General features: G+C 39.9%; 1 long non-coding RNA gene across 2 annotated transcripts in view; it reads left to right on the top strand.

The window, feature by feature from the left end:
- The window catches only part of LOC147370406 (uncharacterized), a 314970-nt gene that overhangs the window by 131610 nt on the left and 159482 nt on the right, over window positions 1-23878 (top strand). Inside the window, exon 3 of one of the 2 annotated variants that reach the window (XR_015165252.1) lies at window positions 9894-10069. The exons of the other annotated variant lie outside the window; for it this stretch is intronic. This is a non-coding gene — a long non-coding RNA (uncharacterized LOC147370406). The remainder of the gene's footprint in view (window positions 1-9893; window positions 10070-23878) is intronic. 2 annotated transcript variants of the gene reach the window in all.

Here is a 23878-nt window from a genome sequence, read left to right as displayed (position 1 = left end):
CCAGGGGATCTTCCCTACTCAGCGATTGAACCTGGGGCCCCTGCATTGTAGGCTGATTTGTTACCACTGAGCCACCAGAGAAGCTCCTAAAACTGCCTGAAAGACTTGTTTTAATCTACCTCCCACATACTTTCTATTGTCTTTGCATCATTTCAGTGAGGCTAATCCACATCACTCCAAAATGCCTGGCACTGATCTTCACAAGGCCAGATCCAATGTTTAACTTATGTTTCTTGTATTTCTTAATCTATCATCAGCATTTGGCAACATTGTTAACTCCTCTTCCTCCTCTTCAAAACACCTTCAGTATTTAGTGGAGCAGTATTGATGCCTTTGAACTTGGTGTTGGAGAAGACTCTTGAGAGGCCCTTGAACTGCAAGGAGTTCCAACCAGTCCATCCTAAAGGAGATCAGTCCTGGATGTTCATTGGAAGGACTGATGTTAAGCTGAAACTCCAATACTTTGGCCACTGATGAGAAGACCTGACTCATTGGAAAAGACCCTGATGCTGGGAAAGATTGAGGGCAGGAGGAGAAGAGGATGACAGAGGATGAGGTGGTTGGATGGCATCACTGGCTCAATGGAGATGAGTTTGAGTAAACTCTGGGAGTTGGTGATGGACAGGGAGGCCTGGCATGCTGCAGTTCATGGGATCGCAAAGAGTTGGACACACTGAGTGACTGAAATGACTGATTCTTGTTTCTCTTGCTTCACTGGCCATTTCAGTCTCCTGTAATGGACCATTCTCACCTTTCTCTAGATGAGAGGACTCAAGATTTGTTTCACGGCTCAATCTTGGAACTTTTTCTTACCTACACCCACTTTCTAGATGATTCCATCCAGTTCCATGGCTTTTCTGACCATCTCTAGTCTGATAAGACCCCAGCCCCACCTTCTAATTGCTGGATCCCACTGATAAAGCCTCTCTGAATTCTGAATTTCATATTCATATATCTAGTTGCCTATTCAGCTTCTGTTTGAACATCTAATTGAAATTTCAAACTTAAAATATCTAAAGTAGGCTTCTTTTCTCCTCTAAACCTTTTCCTCTTCCAGCCTTCCTCATCTCAATGAATAGTAATCCCACCTGTCTAGTTGCTTGGGTTAAAATCTCTGTAGTCATCTTCATTCTTCTCCTTTTTAAAAACCATTGTTTTTGTTGTTCAGTTGCTAAGTCATGTCAACTCCTTGCTGAAGGAGTCCTTGGGCCTAGAAAAGAAAATAACTGTCTCAAAGGCCCTTGCTGAATCATCTAACTTCGGGAAAAACAAAACCGAACTTTAAGTCCTGCCCTGATAGTCCGGGCTGGTTGCATCTACCTGGGACTTATCACTCCCTGCCCAGAAACCTCTCACCCCCTACATCTGCCTAGGACTTATCACCCCATGCCCAGGGGACTTATCAACCCCTGCCGAAAACCTCCCACCCCCGTTTCAACTACAAATGCCATCTCAACTAAAGATTACCCAAAACGTCAGGCCTGACTAACCTTTCCCTTATCACTCCCACAAACCTCCCTTTAAATATGAAGCCTCCCTAATCCCTCTCACACTCAGCCTGGTCCTTAGGCCAACTGTCGCCCCTCCTGCCAAAAGAAAAGTAACCTTTCTCCATTGAGGTCGTCTCGCCTTCTTTTTGAAATCTCTTGGCCTGAACTATAGCTTACACTTGTGACCTCATGGACTACAGCTCGCCAGGCTTCTTCATCATCTTGCAGAGTTTGTTCAAACTCAAGATCATTGAGTTGGTGATTCCATCCAACCGTCTCATCCTCTGCTGCCTTTTTCTTCTCTTGCCCTCGGTCTTTCCCAGCATCAGGGTCTTTTCCAGTGAGTTTGCTCTTTGCATCAGGTGGCCAAAATGTTGGAGCTTCTGCATCAGTCCTTCTCTACATCCAATTTATCAGCAAATCCTGTTGGCTTTACCTTCAATTTATATTTCAAGTTGACCATTGTCCTCTACTTCTGCTAGTCTAACACCATCACCTTTCTTCTGGATTTCTTTGATAACCTCCAAACTAGTATTCTTGCTTCCGTTTTTGCTTCCTTACAATCCTTTCACCACACAGAAGCAGAACGGTTTCTTTTAAAACCTAGGCCAGCTAAGTCAACCCTCAGTGCAAAACCCTCCACTGACACCCCTCTCACTCAGAAGAATACTTCAAGCTGGACCATGGACTCCACCTGATCTGACCCTGCTCCTGCCAAGACTCACACCATCTCTCTCCCTCTAGCTTATTTTGTTCCATCCACAGGGCTTTTTTGCTGTTCCTGCACACACTAAGCCCTTTCCTGATTGAGCGCCTTTACATGAAGACCTCAGGTCCTTTGCATATGCTGTTGCTTCCGACTAAAATGCTTCTTCCAGATATATGCAGGGCTTTCTCCCTTACCTCATCAGATCTCAGCTCATGTCAGTTTATCAAGGGATCTTTCCTGACCAGGATTTACAAAACAGCACTAATCCCGCGACATCACTCTCTGTCCCCTAACCCTGCTCTGTCTTTCTTTAGAGCACTTTTCACCTACCTACTAAAACATCTTGTGTTTGTTCATTAATTGTTTCTCCCTTCTAGATTTTTGATTGTTATGATTAAAATCCATGTAAAAATTATCTTTTGTCCTTTAAATTAGTTGGGTCCATGCTTGTCCTTTTGCCTGTTGGGCTCACATTCCTCTCCTCCCCTTCTCGAGTGTCGGATGTGCCTTTCAGACATGACTCTCTCCCACCCACCTGCCCTCATCTCCACTTCTCCTGAGCATCCATTACACGGGCATTCAGTTTTATAACAGAGTGTGGGACTTGCAGGGCCTCTGCCAAAACCCTGCTCATCCAGAGTCATTTAGTGAAGGAGTCCATTATGCTCAGCACTTGCAGAGAGAAATCCCCCGCGATGGAGGCAGCTCGCAGCAGCAACCGTTCTCCACATAATGGCATTCTGCTCTGCCTGGCACGTGTCCTGATGGGGACTCTGCCCCCCTGGAAAAATGCCAAATCATATCGAAACATCCGATAATGACAACAACTGCTGCAATAAAAACTGAGTGTTCACAGGATGGCCTAAAGAGAGACAGAAAAAACAGGTTTTCAGTGGCTGTGGTGGTTTGGGTTTTTGCCCCCAGCATGGACCCCACTGCTGAGTCAGACACTTCAGGTCCTATGTGCTTTTGCAGTTGAGTGTGCTGGTTGCTCCAGACACCACGTTCATATAGAAACTGATGGTTTTACACACCCAACACTCAAGAATCCTTTTGTGTGGGGGAAAAAGAAATGTAAAAATACTTTCTTTCAGCTGAAGGCATCTGGGAAATTTTTCCAACAACCAGAGCAAGTAGTTTACATGTCTAGGCTGTAGGATGACCACAGAGGACCCCTCCCTTCCTGTTCTCTGTTAGCTCTGTCAGGTCATCCTTCATTTGGGAGTAGAAAGCAGGGACCAAGAGGAAGGGAAGTGTACATTTACTGAGAGTAAAATTAGGACTTCAGTCTTTCAACAAAGAATTATTCTATTGAACCAGTAAAGTGTTTTGGAATAACATATTCCAAAGATGATGAATTTCAAAACGCTTGAATAAAAAGCATATGAAAAGACAAAAAGCATCTTTTGTTAAATTATATGATAGAATAGCTAGAGTGGGAATAATTCAGTCACATATAAGGAAGCTTATATATTTAAATAAATAGGAATCCTTTGCATGCATGTTCAGTCATGTCCAACTCTTTGTGACCCCTTGGACTGTAGCCCACCAGGCTCCTCTGTCTGTGGAATTTTCCAGACAGGAATACTGGAGCAGGTTGCAATCTCCTACTCCAAGGGGTCTTCCTGACTCAGGAATAGAACCCATGTCTCTTGAGTCTCCTGCATTGGCAGGCAGATTCTTTACCACTGCACCACCTAGGAATCCTTTGAGTAGGTATAAATAATCAAAAGCATAGACCTATATCCCAAACTTCTTCCTGAAGAACTACTATTTATGTATTTTGACTTGGGGAAAGCTGTGAAAAATTTTAAAATAGACGTTTAAGAAGATGCAAAGTTATTACATATTAAGTGTGCTTTTATGCCACGGAGAACAGAATGAAGAAAATGAATGCCAGAAGTGGAGATTTGATCTTCGCTTGTAGCTCAGTCGATAAAGAATCTGCCTGCAATGCAGGAGACCCAGGTTCGATTCCTGGGTCAGGAAGATCCCCTGGAGAAGGAAATGGCAACCTACTCCAGTATTCTTGCCTGGAAAATCCCATGGACAGAGGAGCCTGGCAGGCTACAGTCCACGGGGTCGCAAGAGTAGGACACAACTTAGTGACTAAACCACCACCAGTGGAGATTTAGGTAAAAGCTGGGTGAATTTTCAGAGAGTTAAGATTATTATTCTTCAGGACAGACTAATAATAAAAGATAAACTGCTTTCTCAGTGGAATTCTAGAAATGCTGAAAGCCTTAAACATTCATTCAGACTCGACATTTGGACAAGTCATGGAATGTTTCTAAGTTTTTTAAACTGTAAAATAAAGAGGTAGATCCTTGTGCATGCCTAGGTGCTAAGTCACCTCAGTTGTATCTGACTCTGCGATCCTGTGGACCCTCTGTCCATGGGATTCTCCAGGCAAGGAGACCAGAATGGGTTGCCATGCCCTCCGCCAGGGGATCTTCCCCACCCAAGGATCCAACCCGCTTCTCCCGCGATTCTTCCATTGCAGGCGGATTTTTACTGCTAAGCCACTGGGGAAGCCCACAGGTAGATCCTTATAGATCCTATTATATCTAAGCATATACTTGCTTGGTGGCAAAGGGCTAGACTCTTTGAATGGTTGAGGTTTTCCCGGGTAGAAATTTCTTTATGAGAAATACCATAACTAGCTGGACCCTGACACAGCAGCTAGAGGGATAACTTCCGGTTTTGCATCCTTCTCTTCTGAGTGAAACAGACTTTAAGCGCCTCTGGTTGCTGGCATGACACCACATGAAGGGTTTATTTCCCCATCCCAGTGACTGGGAAGTGGCATGTGCATTAAGCCCTCAACAGCACTGAGGAGTTTTGGGGTGTGTGTCTTCAATACTGTGGGAGCTGACGTTTCCGTTGCTGTTTCCTAGGAGGAAACAGCAGCTTCTGCCTGCCATATGTTCATATAACACTGCATGCCAACTTGCATGCCATATCATGCCAGCCTGGAAACAAGTATGTTCACCAGTACTATATTAGCATCATTCTACTTGCAATCTAATTAATAATTAGCTGTCTTCCTGCAGCCCTTGAAGACAAATGTGAGAGCAACTTTGTCATGTTTATTAAGAATGTACTTATCTTATGGTCTTTTCATATGGACAGTGGCAAAGGAAAATTTCAGAATCTGTGGAACTTCGGTAAATCTGAGTGGAAGGTTCAAGGGACTCTGTATTGTTTTTGAAACTCCTAGGGAGTTTAAAATCATTTCAAGATAATTTTTTTTTTTAATCTATGATACCAACTCAAAGCTGCCTTCATGTATCAACAGAGTAATCAATAACATTTATAGTATCATTTCAGACATTTACAAAGTCCATGTCAGAAATGAAAACTCTGATTCCATTAGATCCTTACAGATCACTTTAATGCGGATGAGAGACTGAGTGAAAAGTTATGAGAAAGTGAATGACGAAGGTCAAGGATGCTGACCTTTCTCTACTTTTAATCCCATCCAAGGTTATCTTTAAATAATTTTTAATTGTACTCAAGATTGGGCTGTTGGTGAGTGAAGGCTCTGTGTTTTACTCCAATATGAATAATACATTGGACCATTTTGCAATTTTAAAAGAAAAACTAAAATGACTATTGGAGAAAGACATGGCAACCTACTCCAGTATTCTTGCCTGGAGAACCCTGTGGACAGAGGAGCCTGGTGGGCTGCTGTCCATGGGGTTGCACAGAGTTGGACACGACTGAAGCGACTTAGCAGCAGCAGCAAAGTAGCTATATATCTTAGATAGCTTTGAAGGTCTCTCAATGTAGCATTAAATAATTACATAAAGAATCTTTTATTCCTCTAAATGGAGCTATATTCATGAATAATTAAGGACTGAATTTTTCTCTGTAAAGAGAAAAAATATTTCCTTCTCCACACCAAATGGTGTAATTTCTTGATATTTAAGAAAACTTAGGCTATTGCTAAATAATTGAATTTAATTAGGGGAAATATTCCTTTTCAACTTCGAGAGTGAGTTAATATTAGTACTTTAACATATAAAGTTATTATTAAGAGGGAAGTAGCTGGCTGTTTCCTAATTTAGCTACAAAATTAGACTAAAAAAAGAAAAAATATTATTTTAGTAATATTTAGATGTTAAATTTCTTATCAAGAATGCTGTGAAATAGGATTTAGGCCATATAAGTCCATTTGGTTAATGTGAAAGCAATAAGGAAGGTAAGAAAATATGGGAAGACTATATTAGAAAAATAAATTTTAGAAATGAAAGCAAACTCAAAATGTCATGCCAGTCTTTTGAGAAATAGGTAGCGGATAGGGTCAGGAGGCTGGAAAATCCAGAGTATCTATGTTCTAATGCAGTGAGCTTTTTATGACTGTTAAGCAGATATAAAGTGACTGGAAGAATGCGATCCATTTTTTAATATATATTATACTATTCCTCACCAAGCTTATATATATATGTGTGTGTGTGTGTGTGTGTGTGTGTGTGTGTGTGTGTGTGTGTATGTGTGTGTGTATAAACACGACATGACTGATGTGACAGCAGCAGGAGCAGCAGTGTATATACACACTTAAGTATATAATTTATGCTATATATACACATTTGTATCGTAAAAGCAACATCTCTGTAAGCAGTACAAGCACTTCCTAAGGCTTCAGAACTAGTACTTTTCCTAATAGCTGCTGCTGCTAAGTCGCTTTAGTTGTATCCAACTCTGTGCAGCCCCATAGATGGCAGCCCACCAGGCTCCTCCGTCCCTGGGATTCTCCAGACAAGAATACAGGAGTGGGTTGCCATTTCCCTCTCCAATGCATGCATGCATGCTAAGTCGCTTAAGTTGTGCCCGACTGTGTGCAACCCTATGGACAGCAACCCTCCAGGCTCCTCTGTCCACGGGATTCTCTAGGCAAGAATACTGGAGTGGGTTGCCGTTTCCTTCTCCATTTCCTAATAGCAACTACAGACTTACAACTGATGTCGTCAAAAGAGAATCTGTACAGTTTCCAAAATTTGTTGGAGTTTTATTAAAGAACCAAATTTCCTGGAAAGAAGTGATGACTTTATTCTAATTCAATCCAGCCTGTTGGATATATATTTAGATTGGAAAGTGAAGTGCAGTGATTTGAATTGATAACCCATGCAGTGGCAGAAACCTAAAATACATAACTGCTTATTTTATGGGCAAAATAGTAGAATAAAGCCCTCACTGATAGTGGAGTGAGACATGGATTCAATGAAAAAATGCATTTTGAGCATTTTGAGCACTTACCTTTCTTCTTTTTGTTTCTTTTGATTAGAAACTACAATGATGTTTATTATATGACCTATGATTTCAGAGAAGGACTTCTCTCTTTATGTCATCTGTGTTGTGGAATGATGTTGAAGTATCAGAGATTCACGGCAAGTGGAGTGGGATGTGTTCCACTTCTAGCTGCCAGCTGCTGTAACATTTTTAAAAATTTGTTTATTTTTAGTTGAAGGATAACTGCTTTACAGTTTTGTGTTGGTTTCTGCCATACATCAGTGTGAAACAGCCATAGATACACATATGTCCCCTCCCTCGTGAACCTCCCTCCCACTCCACTAGGCTATCACAGAGCACCAGCCTGAGCTCCCTGAGTCATACAGCAAATTCCCACTGGCTGTCTATTTTACATATGGTAATGTATGGCAGTTGTTGTCAGTGGCTCAGTTGTGTCCGACTTTTTGTGACCCCCATGGACTGCAGCATACCAGGCCTCCCTCTCTTTCACTATCTCCCGGAGTTTGCTCAAACTCATGTCCATTGAATTGATGATGCCATCCAACTGTCTCATCCTCTATCACACCCTTTTCCTCATGACCCTAATCAGGTATTGTATGGTAAAATGGTAAAAAATTATTATGCTTATAATTCTGTAGGTCAGTAATTCAAGGACAGTCTGTCTCTACTCCATGGTATTTAGAGCCTTAACCAGGCTGGCTTAAACAGCTAGAATTGTTTGGAATGGTTGAGATCCTGGCATGTCCAAGTTGTTCATTTGCTCATGTGTCTGGCACCTGGATTGGGGTGTGTGGAACATCCTAGAGGAGGCTGTTAGCATCTTCTCTCCTTACAACCCCTCCACATAGCTACCCTAGGCTTCCTTCCAGCATGAGAATCTCGGGATCATAAGGGTTCTTCCATGGTACTTCCCTCAGAGCAAGAGTTTCAAGATAAGGGGAGCAGAAACTGCCAGTCCTCTTAAAAAATGAGGCCCAGAACTGGCCAAGTATCACTTCTGGCATAGTCTGATGGTTGAAGCAATTGGAAACCATCTCAGTTTCAAAGGACTCCAAAGATTTCACCTTGTGATGGGACAGTGGCATACAAATACAAGGATGGGGGGAATTAATAGCTCTAGAGACAAAATATCACAGCCAAAAGGAAATTCTTCAGTTTACATAGTTTTGTAGATAATCTGTTGTAGTTTAGTTGCTCAGTCGTGTCCAACTCTTTGTGACCCCATGGACTATAACCCACTAGGCTTCTCTGTCCATGGGATTTCTCAGGTAAGAATACTGGAGTGGATTGCCATTTCCTTCTCCAGGGGGTCTTCCCCACCCAGGAATCAAACCCACATCTCCTGCTTGGCAGGAAGATTCTTTACCACTGAGCCACCTGGGTGTCATGTAGCTTTAAATATTGGGTTGGCCTAAAAGTTGGTTGAATTTTTCTATAACATCTTATGGAAAAACTTGAATGAACTTTTTGGCCAACTCAATAGCTGATATTCTTATTTTTGTAGGTTGAAAAACCCATGGGTTAAAAAAATATGTATTTGAATGTATGAAAGACAATTTTAGATATAAATTCAGAGGTAGCTGGAAACAAAGTTGTATTGAGACACTGATAGAGTCTCCATGGGAAAGAAAAAATAGTAGAGACCAATTGCCTGAGTCACTTTAAACTAGGCTGGAAAAGGAAATAAACAACAACAATAAAACCCCATGTAGTATGGATCAATGTTGCATTGGCAAGGAGGTACTATTGGTGTTTTTAACTCCAAATATCTATGATGTGTTGTAATATTTGTATTCTTTTGTGCCCAATAAAACTATGTCATAAAGTTCACTGAACTGTTAACACTGTCTGTCCATTTGGGGGTATTATTTCCAAGCACATGACCAGGTCCCCGGGATGCTACTGAATGTATAATCTGTCACCCAATGCAATGTGTTGGCGCATTAAAGGAAGTTAAGTACATTGCAGCTGCGAAACTCCTCTAAGCAGAACACTTCCTCCTCTTCTGTGGAAAAAAAAAAAAAAGTGCAAAAATTCTTTCATCAGGCTATTTGCAAGTCCCCTGCTCCTCCGTGTCAGCTGCCCTTGGCTGCAAGATAACCATAAAACATTTACTGCAAAGCCATGAAGAATCCATATGTCCATTTGATGTGTCAGGCCACCAAGAAGCCAGAGCTTGTGGGGTAGCATAAGGATATCTGAAGGTGACACATGCTGTCAGTTGATGAACAGAGATGCAGAAGGGGTTTCTGGCAGCCTCTATCTTGGCCTTGACAACTTGTGATGGTGACCAGGTGGGGTGTGTTATCTTAATAGTCTGGAGCTCTTGTGAATTATTTGCTGATAGATGTAAACAGCTGTTATTCTTGGTAATGGAAAGCAATTAGAAACATCTGTACTCTTGGCTATGAGTAATGCCTCCTATCCTCACTGCTCCCAAGTGCCAATTGGAAATAACTACATCATCGGGATGGTGTTGGCAATTCTACACTGCATTATGGGCTGATGATTAGTACTGAGCTGTGAAGAACAAGAGGTGAAGTGCGGGAGAAAGAGCTTTTACCTGGGATTTACAAAGCAAGAGAGGAAACTTATTGCTTGATCTGTGCAATAGAAGGTAAGCGCCACAACTTTGGAAAAAGTATATTTGCATCAATCTCAGAACTATATCAATATAAACAGTCCCCAGTTCCTGAAGGAAACAATGTTGGTTTGTTCATGTGGCAAGTTTAACATAGTGAGGAAATATGGGGGACATGTTTGCATCCCAGCTTTGCTACCTATGTGACTTTGGGCAAGTTACTTAACTTCTCTTACCCTCAGTTTTTTCATCTGTAAAATGGGTACAATACCTACTGTATAGCATGGTTGTGAGAATCAAATGAATTAGTGCTTAGAACAGTGCACAGAAAATAATAAGTACCCACCCATCTTAGCTCTGAATGTTATTGGACATCTACTATGTGTTCGGCACTACTCAGCTCTGGACACAGCCTTGAGCAACACATTTGAGATTTGAGATGACTGTTCTCTTAGTGGTCACAGCCTTATGTAATATTAGTAAAAGTATTTAATCTGCAGCCCAGTACATAGAAGAAACTTAGCATAGTTTATTTCCCTTTTATTTCCCTTTCTAGGAAAAAGCTATATGTTAATTTCCTAAGGACTGAAAACTAGGACCAATGATGGATACTTGGTACTACTGCAGGGCCTAATTGTTGATGGTTTGAAAGAAATAGAATCTGTAAGTAGCTACCTTCAGGGTAGATAAGTTACTTAGAAGAATTTGGTTGCTAGATTTAAGTAATTATATTCTAATACTCATCCTCTGCTGCCCTTTTCTTCCTTTGCCTTCAATCTTTCCCAACATCAGAGTCTTTTCCAATGAGGTGGTTAGATAGCATCACTGACTCAATGGACATGAATTTGAGCAAACTCCAGCAGATAGTGAAGGACAGGGGAGCCTGGTGTGCTGTAGTCCATGGGGTCACAAAGTGCTGGACATGACTTAGCAACTGAACAACAGCAACATTCTAATATTCTCTCCTCACGGAGATTTCTGTAGATTTCTTCTGTCCAGTGCTCATTGTTGTACAGTACACACACATTGTCAAGTTGATATATAGTCTCATCTGTATCCTTCATCATTTGGGAAAGATAGAGACCAAGTTCTGTCCCTGCATACAATTGTCACAGTATATAGTTTAATGATGGAGATTTCTGAGGAAGATAAATGTTTGTCATAGGGAGAGAAGATGAAGAATTTGAATGAATTCTATCATAAGGAAGGGAAACAATATTCTTCTACAAGTTGAGTATCATTTTAGGAATGATAGTCTACCAGACAGAGACTTTGTCTTAGGGTAAGATAATACTTAACTCCTTCATTTAATTAAAATATAATCAGCTTCTCTTTTGTCATGTACACCATAAAATGAATAAGATATAGACTTTGCAAAGTTACATTGATTTTTATACATTTTACTGATTTAGAATTTATATTTGATGTTTGCATAAAGATAGCAGATTCTCCTGAAATCCAAGCATGCAATCACAATCTCAAATTGTGAAAATATACTAGGATTCTAGTTTACTATGGACAAAGATTATAAAATTGAGATGTTTGAAAACCAATGGAAAGAAGTGAAAGGATTTCAGTAGAAGTGAGGAGATCCTCAAAGCTAGGTGATTTAGGATTTAAGAGGATATGCTATAGTAATATGTTATATTTACAGTAAGTCTGGCATTCTGTTCGATACTAGCAAATGCTTATTAATTTAACTAAGTTTAAGAACCTTGCAGTATAGGAAAAGGAGACCTTAAACCAATGCTTAATCACCTTGAGAATACATTAGATAGGTTTAAAAAGGACTAGAATATTTTATTACTTTTTTTGTCTTTTGCTAAAATTCCTTCAATGTCTTACTCAATTGTTTGTAGGAAGGGAAGACATTGAATTTTCTATTCCCATTTATCAGCTATAGAAACTGAGAGTTAGGGCATCTAATCCATTTTATAATAATTAATTAAAACGTTGACTTCCAATTTTCTTGCTTCTGCTGGGAAATCTTGCTCCTTTGATTTTGTTCTTGCTTGTAAGGAGAACATATTTAAAGTGCAAAAGTTGACTAAAAAGACAGTAAGAGTCAATGGAGGCTGGTAAGTTCTCAAAAACATATCCACAACCATCATGAAGAAAGAGACAGGTATATGACACCATGAGAGCAGCTAAGAGTGAACTCTTGTCTCGCCAAATATCCTGGACTGATTTATCTGCAAACTTTTCTGAGAGAAATTTGGCGGGCAGAAGCTTCCCTTTCTTTTGTTTCCATTTCTTGGACACCCCATGGCCATCTCCCCTACTAGCTTCAACCTGAACCCTATCCAGTTAACCATTTCTAGGGATTTTTCTTAGACATCTCCCAGTCCACTGCCTTATTTTGTCCCTTATTGTCTCGCACTTGGACTCTTGCAATAAGACTTCAACTGAAATCCCTATTCCTATTCTTATACTCTTCAAATTCATCTTCTACTCAGCTGCCAGGGATCTAGCCAATGGACATCTGATCACACTGTATTATTTCTTAAACACACCCTATTCATTCCCAGTGCTGCACTCAATATGCCAGCAAATTTGGAAAACTCAGCAGTGGCCACAGGACTGGAAAAGGTCAGTTTGCATTCCAATCCCAAAGAAAGGCAATGCCAAAGAATGCTCAAACTACCGCACAATTACACTCATCTCACACGCGAGTAAAGTCATGCTCAAAATTCTCCAAGCCAGGCTTCAGCAATATGTGAACCGTGAACTTCCTGATGTTCAAGCTGGTTTTAGAAAAGGCAGAGGAACCAGAGATCAAATTGCCAACATCCGCTGGATCATGGAAAAAGCAAGAGAGTTCCAGAAAAACATCTATTTCTGCTTTATTGACTATGCCAAAGCCTTTGACTGTGTGGATCACAATAACCTGTGGAAAATTCTTCAAGAGATGGGAATACCAGACCACCTGACCTGCCTCTTGAGAAATTTGTATGCAGGTCAGGAAGCAACAGTTAGAACTGGACATGGAACAACAGACTGGTTCCAAATAGGAAAAGGAGTACGTCAAGGCTGTATATTGTCACCCTGTCTATTTAACTTATACGCAGAGAACATCATGAGAAACGCTGGACTGGAAGAAACACAAGCTGGAATCAAGATTTCTGGGAGAAATATCAATAACCTCAGATATGTAGATGACACCACCCTTATGGCAGAAAGTGAAGAGGAACTAAAAAGCCTCTTGATGAAAGTGAAAGTGGAGAGTGAAAAAGTTGGCTTAAACCTCAACATTCAGAAAACAAAGATCATGGCATCAGGTCCCACCACTTCATGGGAAATAGATGGGGAAACAGTGGAAACAGTGTCAGACTTTATTTTTCTGGGCTCCAAAATCACTGCAGATGGTGACTGCAGCCATGAAATTAAAAGACGCTTGCTCCTTGGAAGGAAAGTTATGACCAACCTAGATAGCATATTCAAAAGCAGAGACATTACTTTGCCAACAAAGGTTCATCTAGTCAAGGCTATGGTTTTTCCTGTGGTCATGTATGGATGTGAGAGTTGGACTGTGAAGAAGGCTGAGCGCCGAAGAATTGATGCTTTTGAACTGTGGTGTTGGAGAAGACTCTTGAGAATCCCTTGGACTGCAAGGAGATCCAACCAGTCCATTCTGAAGGAGATCAGCCCTGGGATTTCTTTGGAAGGAATGATGCTAAAGCTGAAACTCCAGTACTTTGGCCACCTCATGCGAAGAGTTGACTCGTTGGAAAAGACTCTGATGCTGGGAGGGATTGGGGGCCAGAGGAGAAGGGGACAACAGAGGATGAGATGGCTGGATGGCATCACTGACTTGATGGACGTGAGTCTGAGTGAACTCCGGGAGTTGGTGATGGACAGGGAAGCCTGGCGTGCTGCGATTCATGGGGTCGCAAAGAGTTGGACACGACTGAGAGACTGATCTGATCTGAGCTGAACTGATTCGTTCCCATTGCCGAAAGACGAAGGTTCAAATTTCCTAACATACGAGGCCCTGAATTACCCCATTTCTATTTGTTCAACCTCATCTCTCAAAAACTGCTTATAATCACCCTGTGTGTATGTCTTTGTGCATACCATTCTCTTCGATGATAATATCCTGTTCATATTTCTTTGCCTGAAAAACTCCTAGATAATCCTATGGGATGTGTCCAGTTATTTCTGCTAGGAAGACTTCTGGACCTCTCAGGGCATAATAGAGGTGTTTTCCCTGTGGTTTTTGGTCTTATCACTACTATTTATATCTCATTGTTTTTAATGTATCTGCTTGAGATCTAGACTGTCAGACCCCAGTTTGATTCCTGGGTTGGGAAGGTCCTCTGGGGAAGGGATAGGCTACCCACTCCAGTATTCTTGGGCTTCACTTGTGGCTCAGCTGGTAAAGAATCCACTTGCAATGCAGGAGACCTGGTTTCAATCCCTGGGTTGGGAAGATCCCTTGGAGAAGGCAAAGGCTACCAACTCCAGTATTCTGGCCTGGAGAATTCTATGGAGTGTATAGTCCATAGGGTTGCAAAGAGTAGGACACAACTGAGCAACTTTCACTTTTTTCACATCCTTTATAGCATTAGTATTGATAGGTTCTCTTCTTTTCACAGCTATTTGTAAGGCCTCCCCAGACAGCCATTTTGCTTTTTCGCATTTCTTTTCCATGGGGATGGTCTTGATCCCTGTCTCCTGTACAATGTCACGAACCTCATTCCATAGCTCATCAGGCACCCTATCAGATGTAGGCCCTTAAATCTATTTCTCACTTTCACTGTATAATCATAAGGGATTTGATTTAGGTCATACCTGAATGGTCTAGTGGTTTTCCCTACTTTCTTCAGTTTAAGTCTGAATTTGGCAATAAGGAGTTCATGGTCTGAGCCACAGTCAGCTCCTGCTCTTGTTTTTGCTGACTGTATAGAGCTTCTCCATCTTTGGCTGCAAAGAATATAATCAATCTGATTTCGGTGTTGACCACCTGGTGATATCCAAGTATAGAGTCTTCTCTTGTTTTGTTGGAACAAGGTGTTTGCTATGACCAGTGCATTTTCTTGGCAAAACTCTATTAGTCTTTGCCCTGCTTCATTCTGTATTCCAAGGCCAAATTTGCCTGTTACTCCAGGTGTTTCTTGACTTCCTATTTTTGCATTCCAGTCCCCTATAATGAAAAAGACATCTTTTTTGGGTGTTAGTTCTAAAAGTTCTTGTAGGTCTTCATAGAACCATTCAACTTCAGCTTCTTCAGCATTACTGGTTGGGGCATAGACTTGGATTACTGAGATATTGAATGGTTTGCCTTGGAAACAACAGAGATCATTCTGTCATTTTTGAGATTGCATCCAAGTACTGCATTTTGGACTCTTTTGTTAACCATGATGGCTACTCCATTTCTTCTGAGGGATTCCTTCCCGCAGTAGTAGATATAATGGTCATCTGAGTTAAATTCACCCATTCCAGTCCATTTCAGTTTGCTGATTCCTAGAATGTCAACATTCACTCTTGCCATCTCTTGTTTGGCCACTTCCAATTTGCCTTGATTCATGGACCTGACATTCCAGGTTCCTATGCAATATTGCTCTTTACAGCATCGGACTTTGCTTCTATCACCAGTCACATCTACAGCTGGGTATTCTTTTTGCTTTGGCTCCATCCCTTCATTCTTTCTGGAGTTATTTCTCCACTGATCTCCAGTAGCATATTGGGCACCTACTGACCTGGGGAGTTTCTCTTTCAGTATCCTATCATTTTGGTACTCTTGCCTGGAAAATCCCGTGGATGGAGGAGCCTGGTAGGCTGCAGTCCATGGGGTCGCTACGAGTCAGACAGGACTGAGCGACTTCACTTTCACTTTTCACTTTCATGCATTGGAGAAGGCAATGGCAACCCACTCCGGTGTTCTTGCCTGGAGAATCCCAGGGACGGGAGACTGGGGGGCTGCCGTCTATGGGGTCGCACAGAGTTGGACACGACTGAAGCAACTTAGCAGCAGCAGCAGCAGAGAATAAGGGAACAGCAAAGGAGTGGCCAGGAAGGACAGGGGGAAAATTGAGCAGAGTGAAGTATCTTAGATTAAAAAACAGAGAGACTTTCCTGGACAGAATGGTCTGATGCTCCTGAGTGGGTATAAAGATGAGAACAGAAATGTTACTGCTGGATGAGAAAGCATGTGAATGACTGTTGATCTCAATGTGCAAGCTCAGTGGATGATGGCAGAAAGCCTGCTGGAACAGGATGAGGAAGCAAATGGGAGGTGAGGAAATAGAGGCAGAGAATATAGACAAATTTTTTAAGAAATTTTGCTGTGAAGGGGGTAGAATACTGGGGGAGCAGAGAGCAGAGTGTTAAGACTTTTATAATACACAAGACTAATGGTTCTTTGTATGCTAATGAGAACGATCCCAGGGAGATGGGATAACTGATAATGCAATCTAAAGAGAGTTCTAATAGCAGGAGGAAATTTTTTGAGAATCCTAGGGCTGAAATATGAAGGGTTCAGTAGAGACCTGGCTTTTGATCAGAGGGATCAGAGGTTCTGGTGAACTGGCATCACTGACTCAGTGGACACTGAGTAAACTCCAGGAGACAGTGAAGGACAGGAAGCCTGGTGTGCTGCAGTCCATGGGGTCACAAAGGGTCAGACACAACTGACTGAGCGACTGAAGAACAACTGGTAAACTGGTAGATTTAGTATTGGAAAGATGGAATTGTCTCACTGCTTCTATTTTAATCAAAAAAGCTGAGGCATGATTTCAAATCTGGATACTAGGAACACTCAAGAAAGTAGAAAATCGCCATGGGTATATGCAAACTTCCAGGATCTATGGAGAGAAACAGAGGCCTCAGAATAGACTTACGGTCATTTAATCTGTGTGTGATCAAAAGTGACCTCACTAGCTATGCATAATTTCCAAATGGTGGGACTTGGGGGTGAGGACACATAATTTTGTAAAATCTAAAAAGATTGGTTTTAATATGAGTACTAGGTAACTGGTTACAGTGGCATATTTGTATTTTTTGTAGAACCAGGGAACATATAAATAAATATATACTTAATCCTCAATTATGTTCATTGGAATCACGTTTTTTACTTACCATTGCAGCCCCATTAACTGCCCTAAAGCCTAGGGGCCTTTCACCAATATTTGTTGAATGAATGAGTGATATGATTTGAAGGACTTGGAAAGCAACGAATAACCTTTTCCCAGGATAGGTGGGATAGTACTTGAAAAAACAAAGCTTTCACAAATGTAATCTCTTGTTCCTGAACTTAAAATCAGAAAAGCTCAATTGAGAAGGAACAGAGCTAAAAGAGAAGCTCTTAGGATATTTAACTTGACTTTTATATCTCTCTGGAAATCACCAGAGTAACTTAAAAGGTTTCAGGAAAAGTTGTAACCCTAGGTTCCAATTTCATATCCTTTTCCTGGCAGTAGTATCCTCCAAAGTAATGAAAGGCAATATGAATTATTATAAAGGGGCCTCGTTCAAGAAGTATCTTTCTAGTTAGTTCTAAATAGAATCCTGACTGACATCAAGTATCTTTGTCTGTGGCAGGGCATACACCAAGTCTGAATCCGCGGTACCAGGTTCATTATGTGAAAAAATCTGTACTTAATCACTATAGGTAATAACATATAACCACAGATTCTAGTTATTTTCTTGAGGAATGGTGAATGCCTTTAAGAATGTGGAAATAACAAATTATTGATTAGAAAGTAAGAGACCAGTTTAGTAAATTCTTTGCAAGAGTGTAGATTTTTCAGTGGGGCACATTTAGAATCAGTTGCTTATGACACTGAGAGCTTTTGCAGCATTGGGCAGAGCCAGTAGATGGTGGTCTTAAGTTGCAAGTTGCTTTCACAGCAACACCTGTCAATATGGGAAAGAACAACCGCTCTCCACTAAATGCCAAAATTCACTTTCCACTCATCAGATACTGTAAATTGGAAGATGGCACAAGAGAGCTTTTTGAGGTAATGTGTTAACTGTTGTTTATTTTTCAAAAAGCATGCTTTTCTATTAAAAAGAAAAGTCATGACAGTACTTTAAAATTATGAAATGTTTTTGTCAGAATATGATATAAAGAACTTTATCCATTGTTTACTTCTTCTCAAGAATGAAAGAGCTTTTTAATTCCTTAATTAGAATGTTGTCTGTTGGGGTGCTGAAGAAGCAAGACCAACTCTAAGCTGCAGTATCTAAATAAGATATCCACTTAACATTCTCTATTGTTCAATGCACTTTAGAGATTCAATTGCAAGTGTATTATAATACCTTGTAATTATGCAGACTGACTAGAATTAAAGACTTTGGAAATTAATTTTGAGTTGAAATATTAAATTAAGTAGAATGTTTTATCATTATGGCATAATTTAAAACTAACTAAAAATAGCATTAATAATAATCATGATCACCCTCCTTTCATTAAAAGAAGAGATTTAGCACTAAATTATTAAATGATCAAATTTATGGTGCCCAAGTTAGTAAAGATTTTGTAGTAGTGTAAATCATGCTACATGATTTCTGTCCAGTGACTATGGCAAATTAGTCACTATAGTAAATTTCAGAGGGTATTAATAATACAAACACTTCAGTGTTGAAGGCTTTGGTTGAATGATACTGCCTGCATCTTTGGGCATTCAAATCCAAGCTCCATTTTTTTCCTTGCCGTAGTGTATTATACAACTGCCATGGGTAGTAGCAGGGATGGACAGTTATACCTTGAACAAAAGAAAAGAGTTAGCCTTTTATTTTTATAAGGCAACAATTTATGAGAAGTGATTTCTGCTTCCCAGTGTTAACCTTTGGCCTCTTTCTATTCATTAGTCTTCTGATTTTACTCTGAAATTATACTGTCTGTGTTCTAAGCAGAACATACGTTGCTCATTTTCTTTAATAATTCTCGGATCAACTCAATTTAACTCTACAAACTAAAAAAGGCAAGAAATGATTTGCTTTTAAACTTACTTAAAATCACCTTTATATGTGTGTGTGTGTGTATATTTTCATGCAGATTTTTTCATAATTAAATTAGCTGTACCAACATACCAGTTGCAAAATGAGTTCAGTTCAGTTCAGTTGCTCAGTCATGTCCGACTCTCCACAACCCCATGAATTGCAGCACAACAGGCCTCCCTGTCCATCACCAACTCCCAGAGTTCACTCAAACTCATGTGCATCGAGTCGGTGATGCCATTCAGCCATCTCATCCTCTGTCATCCCCTTCTCCTCCTGCCCCCAATCCCTCCCAGTATCAGGGTCTTTTCCAGTGAGTCAACTCTTCGCATGAGGTGGCCAAAGTACTGGAGTTTCTGCCTCAGCATCAGTCCTTCCAATGAACACCCAGGACTGGTCTCCTTTAGGATGGACTGGTTGAATCTCCTTGCAGTCCAAAGGACTCTCAAGAGTCTTCTCCAATACCACAGTTCAAAAGCATCAATTCTTTGGTGCTCAGCTTTCTTCACAGTCCAACTCTCACATCTATACATGACCACTGGAAAAACCATAGCCTTGACTAGGCGGACCTTTGTTGGCAAAGTAATATCTCTGCTTTTGAATATGCTATCTAGGTTGGTCATAATTTTCCTTCCAAGAGCCAGACATCCTGGAATGTGAAGTCAAATGGGCCTTAGAAAGCATCACTACAAACAAAGCTAGTGGAGGGGATGGAATTCCAGTTGAGCTATTTCAAATCTTAAAAGATGATGCTGTGAAAGTGCTGCACTCAATATGCCAGCAAATTTGGAAAACTCAGCAGTGGCCACAGGACTGGAAAAGGTCAGTTTGCATTCCAACCCAAAAGAAAGGCAATGCCAAAGAATGCTCAAACTACCACACAATTGCACTCATCTCACACACTAGTAAAGTAATGGTCAAAATTGTCTAAGCCAGGCTTCAGCAATACGTGAACCATGAACTTCCAGATGTTCAAGCTGGTTTTAGAAAAGGCAGAGGAACCAGAGATCAAATTGCCAACATGTGCTGGATCATGGAAAAAGCAAGAGAGTTCCAGAAAAACATCTATTTCTGTTTTATTGACTATGCCAAACCAAAATGAGTAAGCAACCTAAAATATAAAGCAAATACATACTAACCTCTTGGGTGATGAGGGTGGAGTTAGTGATAAGGTAAAGAGGGGTTGGCTTTGTTTATTTTATCTGTTTCTTAAGGAAAGTTTTTGTAGATTTCCAAAGTATTTTCTAAATTTGTCTGTATTTAATATCTTTGAATGTTTCTTTCCTCTTTAGCCACAGATATGATTTTTAGTGGGCTTTCCAGGTAGCGCTAGTGGTAAAGAACCCTCCTGCTAATGCAGGAGACGTAAGAGATGCAGGTTTGATCCCTGGGTTAGGAAGATCCCATGAAGGAGGGCATGGTAACCCACTGTAGTATTCTTGCCTGAAGAATCCCCAAGGACAGAGGAGCCTGGCGTGCTATGGTCCAAAGGGTTGCAAAGAGTTGGATATGACTAAAGCAGCTTAGCATACACACATGCATGGTTTTTAACCCGTATTCTAGAAAGTTATCAGATATAGAAGTCATGTGATATTGTGACTGATTGTTACAGGTGTAAATGTGACTTATCCAAATCATTCTTTAGGACTATGCTTCTTTTCTAGTCTAAATATCAACCTCTATGGGTGTTTTGTACTATAAATACTGTGTATTACATACCTGTTAATACACAATTAGAAAACTGTGGGGAAATAAGTCACCTCACTAAATATACCATTATGGATTAATTTTTGAGAATATTAGCAGTATTTTGGGCCAAGAATGCTAATTTATCATAAACCAACCACTTGCTACTTTTCTTTTATATAGTGACATTTTGACTGTGAGTTTAGCCCATGTCTTGCTGCTGCTGCTGCTGCGTCACTTTAGTCATGTCCCACTCTGTGCGACCCCATAGATGGCAGCCCACCAGGCTTCCCCGTCCCTGGGATTCTCCAGGCAAGAACACTGGAGCGGGTTGCCATTTCCTTCTCCAATGCATGAAAGTGAAAAGTGAAAGTGAAGTCTCTCAATCGTGTCCGACTCTAGCGACCCCATGGACTGCAGCCTACCAGGCTCCTCCGTCCATGGGATTTTCTAGGCAAAAGTACTGGAGTGGGGTGCCATTGCCTTCTCTGAGCCCATGTCTTAGCATTACCCATATTATTTTGGCCAAAGGGAACACACAGTGCTGCAGCAGATTCGCCTTGAAAACATGGATTGAAAATGGTGCAAAACCCAGATAAACATTCTCCTTTGCAGAGCTGTGGGGTATTGTTCACGAGAGTTATTAAGGTAGACTGTTCATTTGGTGGTTTGTGTAGCATGCTCATAGCATTGTAAAGTAACAGGTGAATGAAATGAACACAACTGGTATATCTATAGTCTCAATGTCACTATAGCTTAAGATAATTGTGCATATATATTTTTAACATATTCATTCAACAGCTGGGATATTCAGTAGAGAACTAAATACATCGATCTAAGACATTTAACTAGACTCAGGAGTCAGACACATCTGAAAACATCTATCGACTCATTAGTATTGTTTTAGTAACTGCTTTGGCTTTTATATAACTCAGGAAATAGGATATCATAACATCGTAAATAGTATTAACCTGAACCTATCTATGTAGCCAGAGCAATTTTAAGCCAATCATTTCTCATTAGGCTAATGCTAGTAAAGTTTCTTATTCAGATAAGTTTTTTTTAATTCTTTTTTCTTCTTTTGGCTATTCAGTGGCCAATGAGGTGTAATAAGTTTTAGCAAATTGGGGCCGAGGTCTCTTAGGTTAGTTTTATTCTTTGCTGTAAATTACAGCAGTTTTATAACTGCTTAACACAGCTCTTGAATCAAGAAATGTCACACCTGAATTTTTTTGTTCAGGCTGAATGACTGACATTAAGGGGAGAGAGAGAGAGAATGCTCAAGCTCTTAGAATTCAGGATTAAAATTGCTCCTTTCAGATTGTCAAACTGATTTATATTTTAACCGTTGAGCAGCTGAAATGGCAACTAAATAAAATTTGAATATACTAGCTTCTTATATTTTTCTCTTTGCAGATGATAACTTGGCAAAGTATTAAATTTTTGAATTGCAGTATGTGTACCTTCTTTTGTTAGCATTAAGACTTTGTATTTTAGATTTTATTGTGGAATTCAGGCTCAAAACAATGATATGACTTAGATTACTTGTTTCTGAGACTTCACATCTGTTATTTTAAGCACAAGAAAGCCAGTCATGGCTTATGAGAAGGGTCTTCCTTAGTAAGCAGCAGGCTTGCTTAAGAAGGTGCCGTGACAACAGAAGGGTTTAGAAGTATCTCTTCTCTGAGGGGCTTTCAATAGATCAGCAAATGTGACTCCTTTGCTGTTTTTCTGTTTTCCTCATTGACAGTTCACTACAAAATGAAGTAGGTGATTTTTTTTTTTTCTGACTGGATGTAGCAAAAACAGAAAAGTAATTAATACGTAAAGTACCAAATATGAAATATTACTCTGCACAGAGACATTTCACACTTCATTGGTTTCATGAGTAGGCCAGAGGTGCCAGAACAATAATTAATATGTTGTAAGGGGAAAATTATTATGCAAGGTCAGCAGCATTTCAAGACTTTACAAAGAGGAGACATGAAAAGTTATTCTGAAACTGTTTCTTAAATTGAGTTTAAAATTGGTAGTTTTAAGGGAATATTTGAAGAAATACACACTTTTTTAATGAAAAGTCAGTAGGACTTTTTCATTTATTACTACGAGTATGCTTCTTTATGTAAATATATTGTATATTAATATACTGGCATTTGGGGGGAAAATATGAATAAATAATGTGTGGGTAGGTACGCGTGGACTTATACTTAGGTATATGGACATTATTATTTACATGTCCAAATTTTCAATGAACTAGAAAAAATTAGAATTCAAGCAAATTCACTTATATTTTTAAAAATTGCCAACCAATTCATATTCTGCAAAAAAAAAAAATCATAATTTAAGTCTCAAAAAAGCAAAAGATAAACATAAAAATCAAATAAACCATTTGTGCTTCTATAAAGATATTAATCTTTTGGCATGTATCCTTTTAATACTTTTTCTTTAGGAAATATATATATATATTAACATATTAATATATACATGAAGGAGATACTGAAATGTTGTTTTACTTTGTAGTTCAGTCTCTAAGCTGGTCTCTTTGAAAACCCGTGGACTGTAGCACGCCAAGCTTCCTTGTCCTTCACCATCTCCTGGAGCTTTTTCTACAATATTTTTAATGGCTACATAATGCTTCACTGTATATATTATAAAATATATATTTAAGCTATCTTCTCAGGATGCATACACATGCTTTCCAATTTTTAAAAAATTTAATTTTTTATTGGAGTATACTTGCTTTACAATGTTGTGTTAGTTTCTGTTGTGAATCAGTGAAGTGAATCAGCTACACGCATACATATATTCTCTCTTTTAGATTTCCTTCTCATTTAGGCCACCTCAGAGCATTAAGTAACGTTCCCTGTGCTATATATCAGCTTCTTATTAGTTATCAATTTTATAGATATTAATATATGTGTGTCAATTCCAAGCTTTCTAACTTTTAGCAAACTGCAGTGAATATCATTAGAGCCATATCTTGATCATGCCTTTTGGACTCATCTCTAGAAATGGAATTCTGATTGCTTTACAAGTATTATTACCAAATCATCCTCCAGAAAGGTCATCTCAGTTTACTCCCAACACAGTCTGTTTCAAATTCACTCTCAACTGTGATTTTTTAAAGCTCTTTCTACTCTGATGTCATGTAGTAAGTAATGGATTTTCCAGGATTAATTGAAGATTATTGAGAGAAAATCTCCTGAAAGAATTTCAAAA

Source organism: Bos grunniens, chromosome 6, assembly GCF_055505025.1.
Source record: "Bos grunniens cultivar Pamir isolate PY7600 chromosome 6, Bosgru_T2T1.0, whole genome shotgun sequence".
In the NCBI taxonomy this organism is placed as follows: Eukaryota; Metazoa; Chordata; class Mammalia; order Artiodactyla; family Bovidae; genus Bos; species Bos grunniens.
Note: the sequence above shows the minus strand (reverse complement) of the source record. Positions and strands in the feature narration are given on the sequence as shown.